This window comes from Stylophora pistillata, chromosome 5 (genome assembly GCF_964205215.1).
Source record: "Stylophora pistillata chromosome 5, jaStyPist1.2, whole genome shotgun sequence".
Classification (NCBI taxonomy): Eukaryota; Metazoa; Cnidaria; class Anthozoa; order Scleractinia; family Pocilloporidae; genus Stylophora; species Stylophora pistillata.
The window spans coordinates 6,066,789-6,083,049 of NC_142523.1; positions in this window are offsets into that span (position 1 = coordinate 6,066,789).

Genomic DNA, 16,261 nt, shown 5'->3' on the forward strand with positions numbered 1-16,261 from the left:
TGTGCACTCGGCTTACAAGATTAAATGTTGTGTTTAGAGTCTCTGGTGTTTCACTGTCTGTCTTAGCGAACACGTTACAAATACCACTGATATATGATATTGCATTTACAAAAAAGTGTTGTGGGGACGTTCTTGTAAGTTGGTTGAGGTTGATTTGTTTATTTGATTTAAAAACTCTTTGGTTGAGTTTCTTGTTTGTGCTCATTCGGAGTTAAAGACCAACACAGAGTCAGTAACAAGAAGCCACCAACTCCAGAAAAAAAATTGAGAGGATGAGAGAACTTGTCTTCCAGTAGTAATTTTCTAACCGTGTTGATGAAAAGCAATAACATGAATTTTTAGCACAGCTAATCCAGAAAAACAGATTCAGTGTTGCATTGAAATTTCCTGTCATATAATTATTATAGTCATTTTTAAAAAGTTATAAAACACTTTCTTTACAGAAAGGAAAACATAACTCAGCCAAAGCAGGAAAGTTAGAGAAGGTGACAAAACCACTGCATTATAGATGGATATCGAAAGGTCTGAACAAACATTGGGCATCACATATGTAGGATTAAGTCAAGTTAAATGGTTGTCCTCACTTGTAGAAGAGCCAATGACTTTGATAGACTTAAAAGTATAAAAAAAATTAAACACCTAAAACTGCAGACCACAGGTGGAACAAAGATTGAATGAACTTTTTCAAATGACCAAGAACCTTTTTAAAGAACAAAAATAACTGCATTTATGTGTCATCAAAAGTAATAACAATTAATTCTCTCTAAATAATTCCCTTTTAGGTGACCCAACTAGGAATGATTCAAGTGGTAAGTTGTATTCCATTTTTACCATTTGCTTAATAGTCAACAAGATGAAACATTGAACAATATTGAGAAATTAATCCACAATTTTCATCAAAGAGTTTCTATTTCTTGAACTAATCATTTTCCTTTTACTTTCCTTATCATACACTGTTAATAAAATACCTGGCAAGTTCTGTGCTATACACGTAAATGTTCATTAGTCTAAATTGATGCAGTACCTGTCGTGAAATCAAACATATTAAGAAAATGTTATTAAGCTACTTGAATTTCCTAAATGAATCCACCATATTACCTCTCACAAATTGTGCTATATCTATTAAATGAAAAAAATGACACAGCATTATCTACTGTTATTGATCTCTATTTGTTTAGACACAACAATAAGTTAACTCTAAAGATAAGACATGCAGTAACAAAATGTTATTAAAACATAATGTTTTTTCTTAGAGTTATGGAAACATTAGAACTCCCCTCCCCTTTCCATCTGTGAAGCAAAAAGTGTAAATTCTTTTAAAGTCTTAGTTCATTCTCTTGAACAAGTTGTTATTAAAAGAAGATTTTTCTTTTAGTCTTTTGTTGTGCTTTAAAATAGAAAGACTGTATTTCAATTTCAGTACACCATACACAGCTTTACTATTAAAAAATGGATTTGAGTTGAAGGCTCGGTTAAGGTTTGGGCACCTTTAATATTATAGGACTCACTGGCTTTCGGACCAGGACTCATTGGTTTTGGACTGGGACTCATTTTTTTATGAAATGAGTCCCAGGACTCATCATAGCAATTTGTAACAAAATCACTGCTTAGTGTATTTATTTTTTTAATATTTACCAGACTGGTAGTATATCTCTTTCTACCACATTTTAATTTGCTTCATAATTTTCATTCAAGTACCACTACTGATGTGCTCTAATATGGGTCCTTAGGACTCTTTTGCATTTCATCCCTTGGCTTCATTTTTTATAACATATATGAATATATGCCATAAGTCAATGTATACCAGTATTCAATGCTTTTGATCAAGTCAGTAACAACTCAAATTCAATAATTTAGGCCTTTAAATTCAGAACAGAACAAAGCATGGTTGCTTATTTACAGAACCTGCAGTTTCCTACAAAGACCAGCAAAAACATGAACCAATATTTTTGCAAAATTTCCAAACAAACACTAAAGTAAATTGTGCTACATCTACTTCTCCCCAGAGAAGCATTCAGTGCTCAAGCCCAAATTTGAGTCTTCATCACCTGTTAAAATACAGAAGTTCCAACTAAAGAAAAACCATAAGAGAACAAAAAGGAAGAACTGATTCTCACCAAAAGAACAAAAATTCAAGATCCCCATGGAGGTGAGACAGATTTTGACCTCCAACAAATAAACAAAGAAACCATAGAAGCAACAGACAGCTCAGTAGAGGAAATTCAAGGTCGAGAAAATAATACCCAGGTCAACATTGCTGGCTGTATTTTATTTGATGGTGCTGCAGAAATTGTGAATTTTCACAGAGAAACTTCGACTACACAAGAAGTCTTGTTTACAGATAACAGTGGATCTCTACGACTGGTCTTGTGGAATCAAGACACAAGTAAAATAAAATCAGGGCAATGTTTCAAAATATCAAATGTCATTAAAGAATTTAATGGTGAAACTATATTCACTTTAATGAAAAACAGCAAAATAAGTGAGGCTGACAGATTAAAGATATAAATTGAGAATTTGTTGTATTAGAGAAGAAACAACAATTGAAGCTGCAATTCCCACCAGAAGGAAGTATCTAAGTTCAATCTTATTGAACCCACAACAAGTGCCATTCGAAAGTTATGGACAGTGATAAGAAAATCCTCAAATATTCTGAGTGTGGCTTCATGCAACTGAAGACCAAATGTCACAGTAAAATAATGGCCAGTATTCTTACCATCACTGGGAAAGACATGACTTCCCTAGATATATTTGACAATATGATTAAACAACTGTAAACTATTACAACAGAACAGGATGGGGAATTGGTGAAAGAATTTGCAGACCTTAGTGATGATGATATCATTGAACTCCTTTTTACTGCAGAAGGAACTGAGTTGTATTCAATGACAAAAATGCCAGAGGTGATCAAATTAGTGTAAATCATAAGTATTTCTCTTTTTGTAAGCTGATAGTAATTTAACTACTTTCCAAAATGTAACTAGGTCTTTAAATTAATCATTTTCTTTTACTCTAAAAGTTTTGTTAGCTGTATTCCATGTTGAACATCAAAAACCAAAAGTCCAACACTATACAGTTTTCCCCCTTTTAGCAGATTGGGTAATTAACCCTAGCTTTGCTCTTTTTTTTTTGGCAGCATTTGCTGTTGAGGACATGGCCTTATCTAACAATTTGTGCTGTTTGTCAGTCAACAGATTCCTCTTTTTTCCTATTTTCTCCAAGCTTTGCATTGCTTGGTCTCGCTTGGTCTTAGCAGTGTCAAGCATCATGGTGGCTACATTAACAATTTGTATGTTGTCAGCTGTTGCTGAAAGGGCATCATGTAGTTTTGATATTGCATCAGTCGTTAATTCATCAGCCACTTTCAAGTCTGCTTTTACTACTTCTTCCTCTCGCATCAAAGTATCCTCACTATCTTGAATACATGCATGCAAATGAACCTCCCAGAATCCCTTGCATGCTATCAAAAGCACTGAGAAAGTCTGGGCCAAAAAATAGGAAAAATTAGGAAAAAATGGAAAAATATGAACTAGACACCCTCTTTTTGTCACCAGTGGCACCTGAAAACCACCAAGTAATGTTAATGTTTTTCCAACAGATGATACAACCATTGGTTTTGTAGATGAATAGGAGTTATTTGTTTCATAGGTGAAAGTGGGAGATTCCACTTGTTTTACATAATAAGTTCTATTAGATTTCTCTTTATATGTTGTTCACTCTATATTTTTGCCAATTTCAGACTAATTTTTTAACTATTTATAACCACTTTTATTAAAATACAAATATTTGTTTTTACAAATGACATTTTTGATTTAAGGATTACCATGCAAATAACTATCACTGTTAGCTATTTCAAATAAAGCCATCATTAATTATGTCTTACTTGGCTTTACTTCTTTCATTTGTTTATTTTCAAAGCCAACTCTTTGAACTACCAACATAATCCTCACCAACTTTCATGCACCATGGTTGTGATTACCATCACATGTTACATTGTGGTTACATCACATGCTAGTCGAGTTTGAGTGGTAAGAGCAACCAAAGCTACTAAAAGTTTATCCATTCACCCACAAAATACAATGAAGAAATAACTGGTTTTTAACCTTATGAGAGTTCCGTTGGAAAAGAAGGTAAGACAGGTGACAAACCCACTGCCACACTCGCCACACAAAATAAGAAATACTCAGGGTGCCTTGTAAGAGCTTGACCCCTTTCCAAATGGCGGATTTTACCGCGAAAAGTTCGATAACAACAACAGTATACAACGGCCGATATTTTCAAAATGGAGGTTGATTCTTTACAAAACCAAACCTCAGGACTTATTGTGATGAAGTAGTACGATTTTCAGTTTTTTGTTACTGCATATACATCAGTGTTGCTCTGTAGCAGGTTATTAACCATAGTGAGGTTAATTTCAGACAAAGTTTGTGAAAACTACCTCTGTACCAACCTACAAACCAATTAAATATCCTGAGAACCAAACAACAGACTACTGCATACTATCAACCCCTTTTGTTCATCTTTAGGCTAATCTCGCGAACACGTCCGCCCATAACAGAAAATCTAAAAATTGAGACTTTCGGCAAATTCTTAGGGTTGGTTTGTGGCAATCAAGTAACTGTCAACCTCAAATTATAAACCATACGCGCCGAAATCGGCGAAATCATCAAAATATCTTAAAAGAAAGGAAGCTTGGTCTGAATAGTGCACTAGAATAACAGTAGGTTTGAAACTTTAATAACACTAACGTAACAAAAGTGGTTCGCAAACCTTTAGGCAGTATAATTTGATCCTGAAAAGCGTGATATTTGATGTGATAAATTTGCGTCCCAAGAGTTCCAACCGCCAGCATTCAATAGAATCTCTTCCTTCCAAAACTTCAAGGACTTTTAACCTACAATTAGGACACACACATTGAAAAAAATAGAAACAGTCATTACACAGATACTTCAAATGACTTCAAAGTGGATTTCGAAAGCTACGAGGACCATGTTTGAAGTCCAACACAATAATCTATCACACCTATGTGTTGCCGCCGCCGCATGTTCGTGCAAGACGAGCTATGAACTGAGTAACGGAAGTTTCCTTTACAAAATATAGCTTACCCTGACATCGAAAAGTTAAATACTACTTGTGGATACACACCACAGCCAAAGACAGCACCTATTTCATTAACCTGAACACAGTTTGGATATGTGTTCAAAAGTTGTTGTCCTGACACAATCACGTGTCTCCCTCGTCTTCCCGTTTAGGCGACGAAACCACAGTATACAGTCAGCGGTTTTTGTTATCATTTCTACTAATATCGTTATTTTCATTCTTGATAAACTTTCATCGCCATCATGATAATTTTCTCGCCCATAAATCCGTCTGGGAACGCAAACGTATCAGTGGTTTTCGATTCGCGAAGAAAGGTGACTTCGTAAACGCGGGAATGCAGGAACACTAGTTTAACTGCCCTATCATTTCATTAGTCTTCGACTTCGAGAGCGCTGGAAGGCGGGAGCACTGTTTAAATGCCCTCTCTTTTAATTATTCTTCGAGTTCGGGAGCACGGGAGCAATCGATTAATAGGGATAAAAAATAACCGGGTATTCTAAAGGGTATCCGGACAACTCGCCCCCTGGACAATAAGCCCCAGACGACAAGCCCCAGACGACTAGCCCCAGTCTTTGGACGATTAGCCCCCAGTCTCTGAACTATTAGCCCCCAACCCGCAATCCTTGAAATAAACTATGCTCTTGCTGTTTATTTTACGAACGTTTCCCTATCGTGTATTTTGAACTAAACAATGTTCTTGTTATTTGCTTCTTACGAACGTTTCTCTGCCGTACGTGTCAAATTATAAAGTATATTTTACAAAAGTGAACGGTGTTCCTTCTGTTTACATATTTTACGGATGTTTCTTCGTCATCTTGTTTATTTCGAGAACTTAAATAGGAAAGGAAAGAAACCAGGAACAAAACTTCGAAACTTTAACTTATTGGCGACTGCTTGTTAATATCAATGGGGGTTTATTTCAAACTCGCCACCCGCATTGTGCGAACTTTTACTTATTATTTAACAATTGGTTCATGCTTTAGCGTGTACTATCGAGTTTTATTAAAAACTAGATCATTGGATAATGCAATTCAAGACTTTTTATTGGCTTAGCCATTATGGTATATCAGCCAATATACCATAATCTACGAATATGGTAAGCGTACGTGTCAGCTTAAAATTAAAAGGGAGCTAAAAATTTAATAAAATTTAATAATTTAATTTAACGTTTTTAATAAAACAATTATTCCACTCGCGCTTGTTCGATATGAGATGATTATAGCCAACTCGGCGCTACGCACCTCGTTGGCTATCTATCATCTCATATCCAACGCGCGCTCGGGGAATAATTGTTAAATTGAGCATGTGGGAAGTTTGGAGAGCACGAAAGAAGCGTAAGAGTTGCCCGAGGCGATAGGCGAGGGCACCTCTAGCTTCTTGAATGCTCTCCAAACTTCCCACGTGCTCCATAACTCGATAGTGCACAGCTGAAAGCATGAACCAATTGTTTTAGAACATAGCCGGTGGAATTGTGCATCAAATCCGACGCGAAAAACGGACAACAATATCAGTTGAAGCGAGTCGTGACGGCGCTAATGCCGAGTCTCCTTTTCCGTTGTTTTTCTCTTTTTCTGCCTCATTTAAGAACTCTAGCCCAAGGGAAAAGGTCGAAACATTGTCTTCGTTTTCGGACTAGTAGGCCAAGTTTCTGTTTGTATCCATTATTGTCGCGAAATATATTATTTTTTTCCCCGCGCTAACAATGGCCGCTCGCGCGAAAAAACATTTCTGGCGAAGCGATTTTCTGACGCTGTGAGCGTGTACTATCGGATTTTGAGCACGCTTACGTATATTGAATCTGATTGCGCGGTGCTGCTAGCTATGTTCTAATATTTATTTGTTTATTGAAAACCCATGCGCAATGTGCGAGCATTTAGTCATTGTTGTTTGCTTATTTCAAACCCATGCGTAAGGTGCAAAATTTTATTCATTGTTGTTTATTTCAAAGCCACGCAAAATGTGCAAAATTTTACCAATTGGTATTTTATTGTTTATTTCAAAGCCACGCGCAATGTGCGAGCTTATGTAAATTTGACGTGAGACATTCACAAGCCCTAAAGGTACGATCTCAAACTGTTAAATCTTTGATTGGTCAAACAAATCGGCAATGATTCACTTTATTCAAGCTATAGTTAGAAGTGTTGAAAGGGTTCACTAGGACGACAGATAAAGCAAATTAAAAATGAATTTCGCGCAATGTTCAAACGAAACTAGTTTAACATATAACTAGGCAAAATATTAATTTCGCCTTTCTACAATAGGGAGGGGGCGGAGCCAGGGGAGGGTTCCAGGGATTCCGGAACCCCCCTCTCGCGTCAGGGAACCCTCGCTCTCCTCAGTCACTTTATCTCAGCAAGAGTGTAATGGACTCTCGATTCCCGAAATTCTTCACTTTTCTATGCTTACTGACCGAGATATAAATATCGAGGAAGTGATAAACACGTTCCCTCAACGGCAACCAAGGCGTCTTCTGTTTGCGTAGCGTAAACGCTAAGTCTTGTACGTACGTAATGTAAGGATTTTAGAACCGTTTTCGTTGGAACCAATTTGGAACCCCCCCCCCTCCTAGAAATCCTGGCTACGCCCCTGTAAGGGGCAAGGGCTTGGACTCCAGGACAGAAATGACCGCGGCACCCACCAGCTAATAAAGCAACTGACCACTTTATCGTACCTCCCTGCTCACAAGATCGAACGCAGATTCCGTCGACTCCAGCAGCAAGCAACTGTCAAACCCTTACAGGATTTCTGCAGTTACGTAGATGAAAACTGGATAACCAGTCAGACCTTCCCGACAAAGACCTGGAGCGTGTTCCGGGAAGCGGTCACAACGAATAACGACCTAGAGGGTTGACACAATGGCCTTAACCGGCGCGCCAAAGGACGACCACAGCTGCCCCTGTTCATCTTGATCCAGGTACTTCACCGGGAAGCTACATTGGTCAACATGCAGATCCGTCTAGTTTCAGACAAAAAGCTGAAGAGACATCAGCGGTCAGCCTACCGAACAATGCAGAGAAGACACTTCGACCTCTGGATTCAATATGAAGACGGCCAAAGGAACTCAAAAGAACTTCTGGAGGCCTGTGCTCACCTCGTGCAACCCATGTAAATTAAATTACGTAAAAATTAAGTAAATTTTAATAAAGATAACCATTCACAAAAAATAAACCTCCTTTAGGAGCCTCAAACTCATCATAAATCAATGACCAACAGATGAACGTAACTTCTCCTTTACATTAACTAAGACTGGGTGCTAATCGTCCGAAGACTGGGGGCTAATCGTCTGGGGCTAATTGTCCAGGGGGCGAGTTGTCTGACATTCTTCTAAAGTTGCTCCGAAAGGCTCGATACAGCATTTCATTGGCAAGGAAGTTTAACGTATGTCATTTGCCATTATGGAAGGCATCAGGAGAGTCAAACACAACGAAAATCTTAGGAAAGTTTTAGTCCAATGCCACAGCAATGCCCCCTGCAATGGAATGATGAAGTGCTCAAGTTTACAAAGAATCCATGAGTTCTAGAAAGAGTTGCAATTTTCGCCAGTGAATGTCAAGGCTCCAGCGTTACCGAAATCCACATCTTGTGACCCCAGATTTATGCTAAGCACGCACCAGTCAACAATATGGCTGCAATTGCGACCTAACACAAGCTATTCCTAGCCTTTGCTACAATAACAAAACACGTAGAGCCGTTGTTGATTTTAAGAGAGGCGTTTGCATTTTCTACGTTGCAAGCAATCAGTAACTGTAACTAAAGAGGGATCCTTTTATCGGAATTGAAAACTAAAACTTCGGTGCACATATTAAATAAACCAGTGGGCCGCATTGTTTTCCTATGTGTGGGCTACACCGTGTAGCAACCCTCCTCGGAGACCCAGGGGTAGCCTCCTACGCAGACGTTCTTTGGGCTCGTCACGCAATCTTCCTCCCCCACGAACGTCTGCTGAAACGAATGGGTTGTTTAATTAGACCAATCACAGCACAGTTCCCGATCAAGGCAGCGAAGTTTGAAGCTTGATGAATTTTCTCTTGTTGACGGTGTTTCCTGGGCATTTAGCTAAGTGCTTCCACCGAGTATATCATAAAAGTCTGTTTACGAGCCTAGTGGCCCATTAGGCCGGTGCTTAACTCTGGTTTCTGTAGCATGAGCGACTAGGAGTATTTCTACTCCCCCCTGGATGGGATGCCAGTCCATCGCAGGGTTACCCCCAGCATTGAATTGCCGGTACCCATTTATACACCTGGGTGAAGAGAGGCACTGTGAGAGTAAAGTGTCTTGCCTAAGAACACAACGCATTCTCCCGGTTCGGGGCTCGAAGTCGGACCACTCGATCCGGAGTCGAGCGCACTAGGCCACCGCGCCTCCACACCGAGTATATCATAACTTTCGCCTATTGTTCGATCATTTTCGGCGTTAGAATAAGTACAAGTGGTAGGAGATTGTTCAAATTTCAGTGATTTCGCTCCAGATCGTTGCTGCACTTGTACAGCTGCTGTAGGTTCGACCGGCACGTCAATGTTCTCAATGTCCCCGTCCTTTTCAGCGGAATTTCGACGTAAGCGTTTCGTTTTGTTTGCTTCTTTCTTAAAGTCTTCCTTTATCTCATCCTGAAGGGATCACAGATTTGTTTTAGCTTTTTCAAAACGAGGTAACCGCTTGTAGCACTTATTGTAGACGAACGGGTCGCTGGACGAAAACACACTCAAATCTGTTTGCACAGCGCATGCAATTAAGTGTGCGATATCCACTGAACTCTTACCGAACACTCTTAATCTCGCCTGCGGGATTAACGGAAAACTGCACAGAAAACAGTTCTTTCCGACGATTTTTTTTCAGAGTTTCTGAAGCAAGGTTTTGGGATCTGTTTTCCAAGATTAATAAGAAACGCGAGAAAATTAAACCCTCTCTTGGAGATTGTTCTATCACAGCTTATGATTGGCTTTCTACTGAACAATAACCAAGCGCCAATTGGCTCTTCTGTGATCTCCACGTGCTCTCCGTCTGATCTGTTTGAACAAAGGGAAAGGAATGTGCTCATTCGTTTCATCAAACGTTCGTGGGGGAAGAAGATTGCGTGACGAGCCCAAAGAACGTCTGCATAGGAGGCTAACCAGTGGCTGTGAGTCGATTTCAAGTTAGGGCAGAAGAGTCCCCTGGAGACATCGTCTTACTAGAGTAGTTCCAAACGGTCGCAGTCGTTCTGGCATCTAGTTGGTGCCAGAAAATATTTGTATTTTTCTGCCCAATCAGGGTGAAGTGTGCTTTGGAGTCCTTTCGTGTGTTTCAATAAGGACATATACAAGCAGCTCAGTTGCTCGCCATGTTTGTTTGGGCCGTGCGACGAAGCTTTGCTCTAGGTGGAAAGTTTCAGTCTCGACACACAATCAAATTGTCCGCGAAAATCTTACCGGAAATTACACTGAATACTTTCGCAGGTATCACAAGAGAACGCGTTTAAAAGTTTGCGAGGTTCGTACAAAACATAATGGTTGCAGGCGTTAATATGTCGCTTTAAACGTTAGATGAGATGTAAGCTTAAATCTTTCTAGATTTTTTGTATAATTTTCTGTGACTGAAACTTTTCTAGTCCCGTGAAGTTATTTCGTCGCACGGGCCACGCAGGTATGTCGAGCAACTGGCCCTTACGCAGCTTTCTGTGCACGCCAAAAACTAATCTAATCTTCGCTTGAAAAATGGCAAAGCTAAGCCTGAAAATTTTTGTTTATTAGATGTGGGTAGATGACTAGAAATCCCGACCCTTTGGACAGCACTTCCTGACCTGCCGGGCTCAATCAGAAAATGAAACGAAAGACTAAAGGCCCAAGTGACGCTAAAGCTAGATGTACATAGAACGAGTGACCTCAACAAGATTCTCAGGAAGAGCCTCACGATACCTAAAGTTAGATTTAGGATTTCTCCGTTTCTGTGTTGATCATTCTTACGCTTAATCAAATTAAAATTTGATCTTTCAGCCTAAGACTCAAAATTTCACTAATACCAAAAACACCAACATATCGAACCAAAAGGATAAACAAAAAAATAAATGTCCGCTAAAAAAACAGAAGTAGTGTTCAAATTCAGGGTAATATCAGTGATCACATCGTGGGACAATAGCTGCTTGGATTGAAGAAGCCTCGCCAGCTTCCTCCATGCGCCCTCAACAACGCCCTTCGCCAGTGGATGTTCTGTCGGGGGCTCAAAACCAGCTAACCGATGTTCCCAGCGGATACTGTAAGTAGCAGAATCAATAACTGAAAAAGAAAGGTCCTGAAGAACACCCATCCCTAAGAGGCTGATTATGGGAACGAATACGTTTAAGACAAAGACCAACTTGTAGTGGAATTGTCGAAAGCATAGGAATACCAAGCTTCGAACAAGCCCAAGCTTTCCATCTCTGCCAACCACAACTGGTCTAACCACAGGGAGCCCAGACAATCTGTTTGTGTAGCCGACCGTTGTTTTATAGTGAATGTACCAGATTTATCGTTTGCCTCACCTAGAGTGATATATTGCTGACTGAACATAAATCATTGATAAATAAAGGTTGAATTACTTTACCTGGGGTGCATAGTCGTCCTTTTACCTCAAAAATGTTTTTTTTTTTTTTTTTTTTTTTTGAGCGATTTTGAATAAGTCTGATTTCGTCGTTAATGTAATGCATTAAAGAAAGGCAAGGGTGGAAACCTTGTTTTGGAAGGGTTCAAGCACCCGAGCGATTTTGACCCCGAAAATCGCATCGCTCGGCTTTCAAACTTCGCAGCATTAAGGTCAAAAGATGCACGATTCTCCTCGTACCTTCCAATCGAAAATCCATCCAAACGGACCGGAGCTAGCCCTCGAAGAAAATCAAAATCCCACAGTATTTTAGCGTCTGGATGTGCCAGCCAGAAACCGTCACGTTGATTGCCCTTTTCTGATTGGACGACCTTAAAGGATGACCAATTCAAAATATCTAACGAGGGTGGGGAACGATTGGCGTTTAGTGACCCTTCAACTGTTTACCCACCAGACTCGGGTCGGGTGTCACGAAAACTAAGACCTAAGACCCCTCGAAAACTAAGACCGCTCGAAAACTAAGACCCATCGAAAAACTTTTGGACTTCTCTCTCACATGAGGCATTCAAAACAAGGCATTGTTTACCATCATAGAATCAGCGTGGAGCAAACAGCGTGACGGTTGCTCCCTGGCACACCAAATCTGTGCCGCGGATGCCGATCGCTTGGAAAGCTGCATTTCTCGAAAGTTTTTTGGCGGTTAGCGCTTGAAATTTGAATGGATCTTCGATTGAATGACACGAGAAGAAGCGTCAACCTTTTGGTTAATCTGGTTTTTGATTTGGAAGCCGGGAGATTCTAATTTCTGGATGAAAATCGGCTTCCAAAGCGGAGCGGTCGAAAATGAGCTTTCCACCCTAGTCTCCTTCTTATACAGTAGAGTAACAGTCAACGCAAAATCTACCAAATCGCTCAAATTCGCCATTTAGAACAACAGAAACGACAATACACGGCAAGTGAGGTAGGTTTACATTTATTTTGAGCCTTAACATAGACATTCCTTGATATAAGTTTACGTTATTACGACCCTTCAATATTCTCCCATACATTTCTTTATATTTCGAACAAACAACCAGACACGCCGCTTGTGTGGGCCCCCTGTGCCCCCTGTGCTAGTGTGGACTCCCTATGTAAAGATGGCGCCGAAAACCGTGACAAGGCCTAGCTATTCGTCGCCTGTCTGCGAGAAGTGCGCATGGCAAAGTGCAGCGATAATTCCTATGCTTTCATCAAAAGCCTGGCTCGGCCTCGTTCAGATGAAATGAAAGAAACAGCGACTCATATTTTCTTCCGGCGCTTACCAGTACAATTTTTTAATTCACAAGTGCTGTTTATGTTGCCGGGTGACTTGTTTACTTTTGACGCAATTGATGAAGGAGATGCGAACAATGGGCGAAAATGTAAGTTAAGTTCCTTCCGGTGAGCGTTAAGATACACGACCCGAGTCTGGTGGGTAAACAGTTGAAGGGTCACTAAATGCCAATGGTTCCCCACCCTCGTTAGATATTTTGAATTGGTTATCGTTTTACGTCGTCCTATCAGAAAAGCGCAATCAGCGTGACGGTTTCTGGCTGGCAAATGAGAATCTTTCTACGCATCCCATACGTTCAAATACTGTGGGATTTTGATTTTCTTCGAGGGCTAGCTTCGGTCCGTTTGGGTGGATTTTCGACTGGAAGGTACGAGGAGAATCGCGCATCTTTTGACCTTAAAGGCCCATTTTCATCCGAGATCCTTTGCAGTCGTTTGTTTTTGTTTTGGAATCGCGTTATTGTTAAATGGTAAACTCTGATAGTCATTCACAAACACTATTAAAAAGAAAAACAAAGATTTGGTGAAGAACACAGTAAACAAATTTGCAGCTAAATATTTGAGACTAATAAAATCATAAATCGAGTCTGTGTATAAAACTTGTACAAAGCTTACTTGATGTTGAAGGAAATTGTTCGGCTTCAACGCTAGATAAAATATAAACAACTAACCAGTATTGGCCAAAACGGAATTACTTTACGCATTTCAATCATAGAGTAATGACTTGTACAAATGAGATCGCTTACATACATATCTCAGGATCTCAAGTAAAAATCAGTCAAATAATTATTCTCACCTCGAAAAAATCTCCCCGGAGTCTCTAGTTCCATCGTAGGAACAATGCAATAACATTTCTGCAAAAGCACTGTCTGTAGTGTTACCGAAACCCATGGTTGTTTTCCTTGCCCTCCATAAATCATACACAGACTCTCGAAGTCGAATAAACTTTGCCGAGCCGGGCAGACTCGGCCTTCCTCTAGACCGCTTCTTCGGCTGCATCAACTTTTCAAAGGACGTTTTACACCGTCATACGTGTAAGAATTAAAAACTATTTACTGATATGGATACTACGATAGTTTGTTGTTCGCACATGATTCAAGATGGAACTTTGAAAGCCCTAATTAGTAAGATGGAAGAAGATATCAAAGCGATTCCGCAACTACGAGGAAAATAGCGTATTTTTTATATATGAAAAATGATCCGGGCGCGCAAGGCATCTCGGTTGAAAACGGGCCTTTAATGCTGCGAAGTTTGAAAGCGGAGCGATGCGTTTTTCGGGGTCAAAATCGCTCGGGCGCTTGAACCCTTTCAAAAAAGGTTTCGTTTCTACCCTTGTCTTTCTTTAATAGGTTAGATTAACGACGAACTCAGACTTCATAATTCCTAATCAAAAAAAAAACATTTTCGAGGCAAAGGGACGACTTTACACCACTGGTAAAGTAATTCAACGTTTATTTGTCATTGATTTATATACATAGTCAGCAATATATCACTATAGGTGAGGCAAACGGTAAATCTGGTACATTCACTATTAAGCAACAGTCGGCTACACAAACATATTGTATGGGTCCCCTGTGGTCTAAGCAGACAAAACCATGGAATCGAAACAGAGTCAGAAATAAAAAAGAAACAACCACCCAACATGAGTCAGCTCAAACTGAAAGCAAATCATGAACTGCATAGAAATAGCTAAAACACTGGCTACACTTGAGCTCCACGGTCTAAATGCCGCTATACCGGCTTACACGTGGCCATTATAGGCAAAAGTCGATTCATAAAGGACACAGCCGGATAACAATCACTTTTTCAGCAAAATTTTACTAATCAAAGTAGAATTCTCTTGGACAGCTGATCATCAAAATTGAAGAATCCAGAATGCAATGCAATCTTTGCAACTCATTTTCATTAACAGATAAAGAACCAATGACAAGCAGATGAGATCCTGGGCAGAGAGGAAAATGGGTCGATAAATTAGGAAGGCTTGCAAAAATTGCAAGCAGAATACATGTATCTTACATGTCTCACACATAAAGAACCACTTAGCTTTACACCACAATTGTTTCTACTTCTTGATTCAATAAATCTTGTCCATGAAAAGTGAGTTGTGAGTATGTATTATGACCAATTGTCAAAAGATAATGATCCTCCCAAAAATTGGGAGATACAACTCCGTCAGAAAGAACTATTGAGGATAAAATGGAAAGAAGTACATTATCAGTAGATAAAGGTATGTTGTGCATGACTGTTCAAGTTACCAGTTAGAACTTCTGAAACTACCAATGATTTTAAAGCAATTATTATAAAAATAATAATAAGAATCAAAATGACTAATATAACAAGGATACTTTTGTTAAAAATAATTTGATAAATATTACCTAAAAGTCAGTTAATCCCCAGATGGCTACTTGACCAAACTTTTACTTGGAGTGTTACTGAAATGTTTAAATTTACTAGCAGCCAATTCAGAATACTCAGTAGTATCTAAAACTGTTTGTAAGTTTGAAGGGTACTTAGGAGGTATTTTTATAGTATTCTTAGGTCACATAATCGCTCTTACCTCTACGTTGTAAATTAGAGAAGAAAACAGGCGATAGGGTCTTTGCTTCATCGTCTGTGAAATCAAGCATTCCAACACATTCACAATCGCCTTGGGGTTTTTTACGATGGCACCACCAAGAGGTCTACGTGCTAGGTTTATCATAAGTGACTCGTAAGGAGTGTGAGGACTACCATCTTCTTCGACCGTCTGCTTTCCTATGCCATCTTGATTAATACTTAACCTTTTCACAAAATTATCCTTTGAAATCTCCACAAACGTAAAATACAAATTTTCAGCAATTTGTGAGTCCTGCTCCAGGGTACTTGAGAGGCATTTTTACAGTATTCTTAGGTCACATAATCGCTCTTACCTCTACGTCGTAAATCAGAGAAGACAACAGGTGATAGCGTTTTTGCTTCATCGTGTGTGAACTCAAGCATTCCAACACATTGACAATCACCTTGGGGTTCTTTAAGGATGGCACCACCATGAGGTCTACGTGCTTCATTTACCATCATGAGTGACTCGTAAGTAGTGTGAGGACTACCATCTTCTTCGACCGTATACTTTCCTGAGTCATCCTGATTAATACTTAAGCTTTTCACAAACGTATCGTTTGAAATCTCCACCTCCACAAAGGAAAAGTGCAAGTTATGAGCATTTTGTAAGTCCTGTTCCGCATACCTAAAAGGTCTTCCTTTTAGGTGTTCTCGGAATTTTTTACTTTTACTTCTCAGGCGGATAAAGATTATCTCA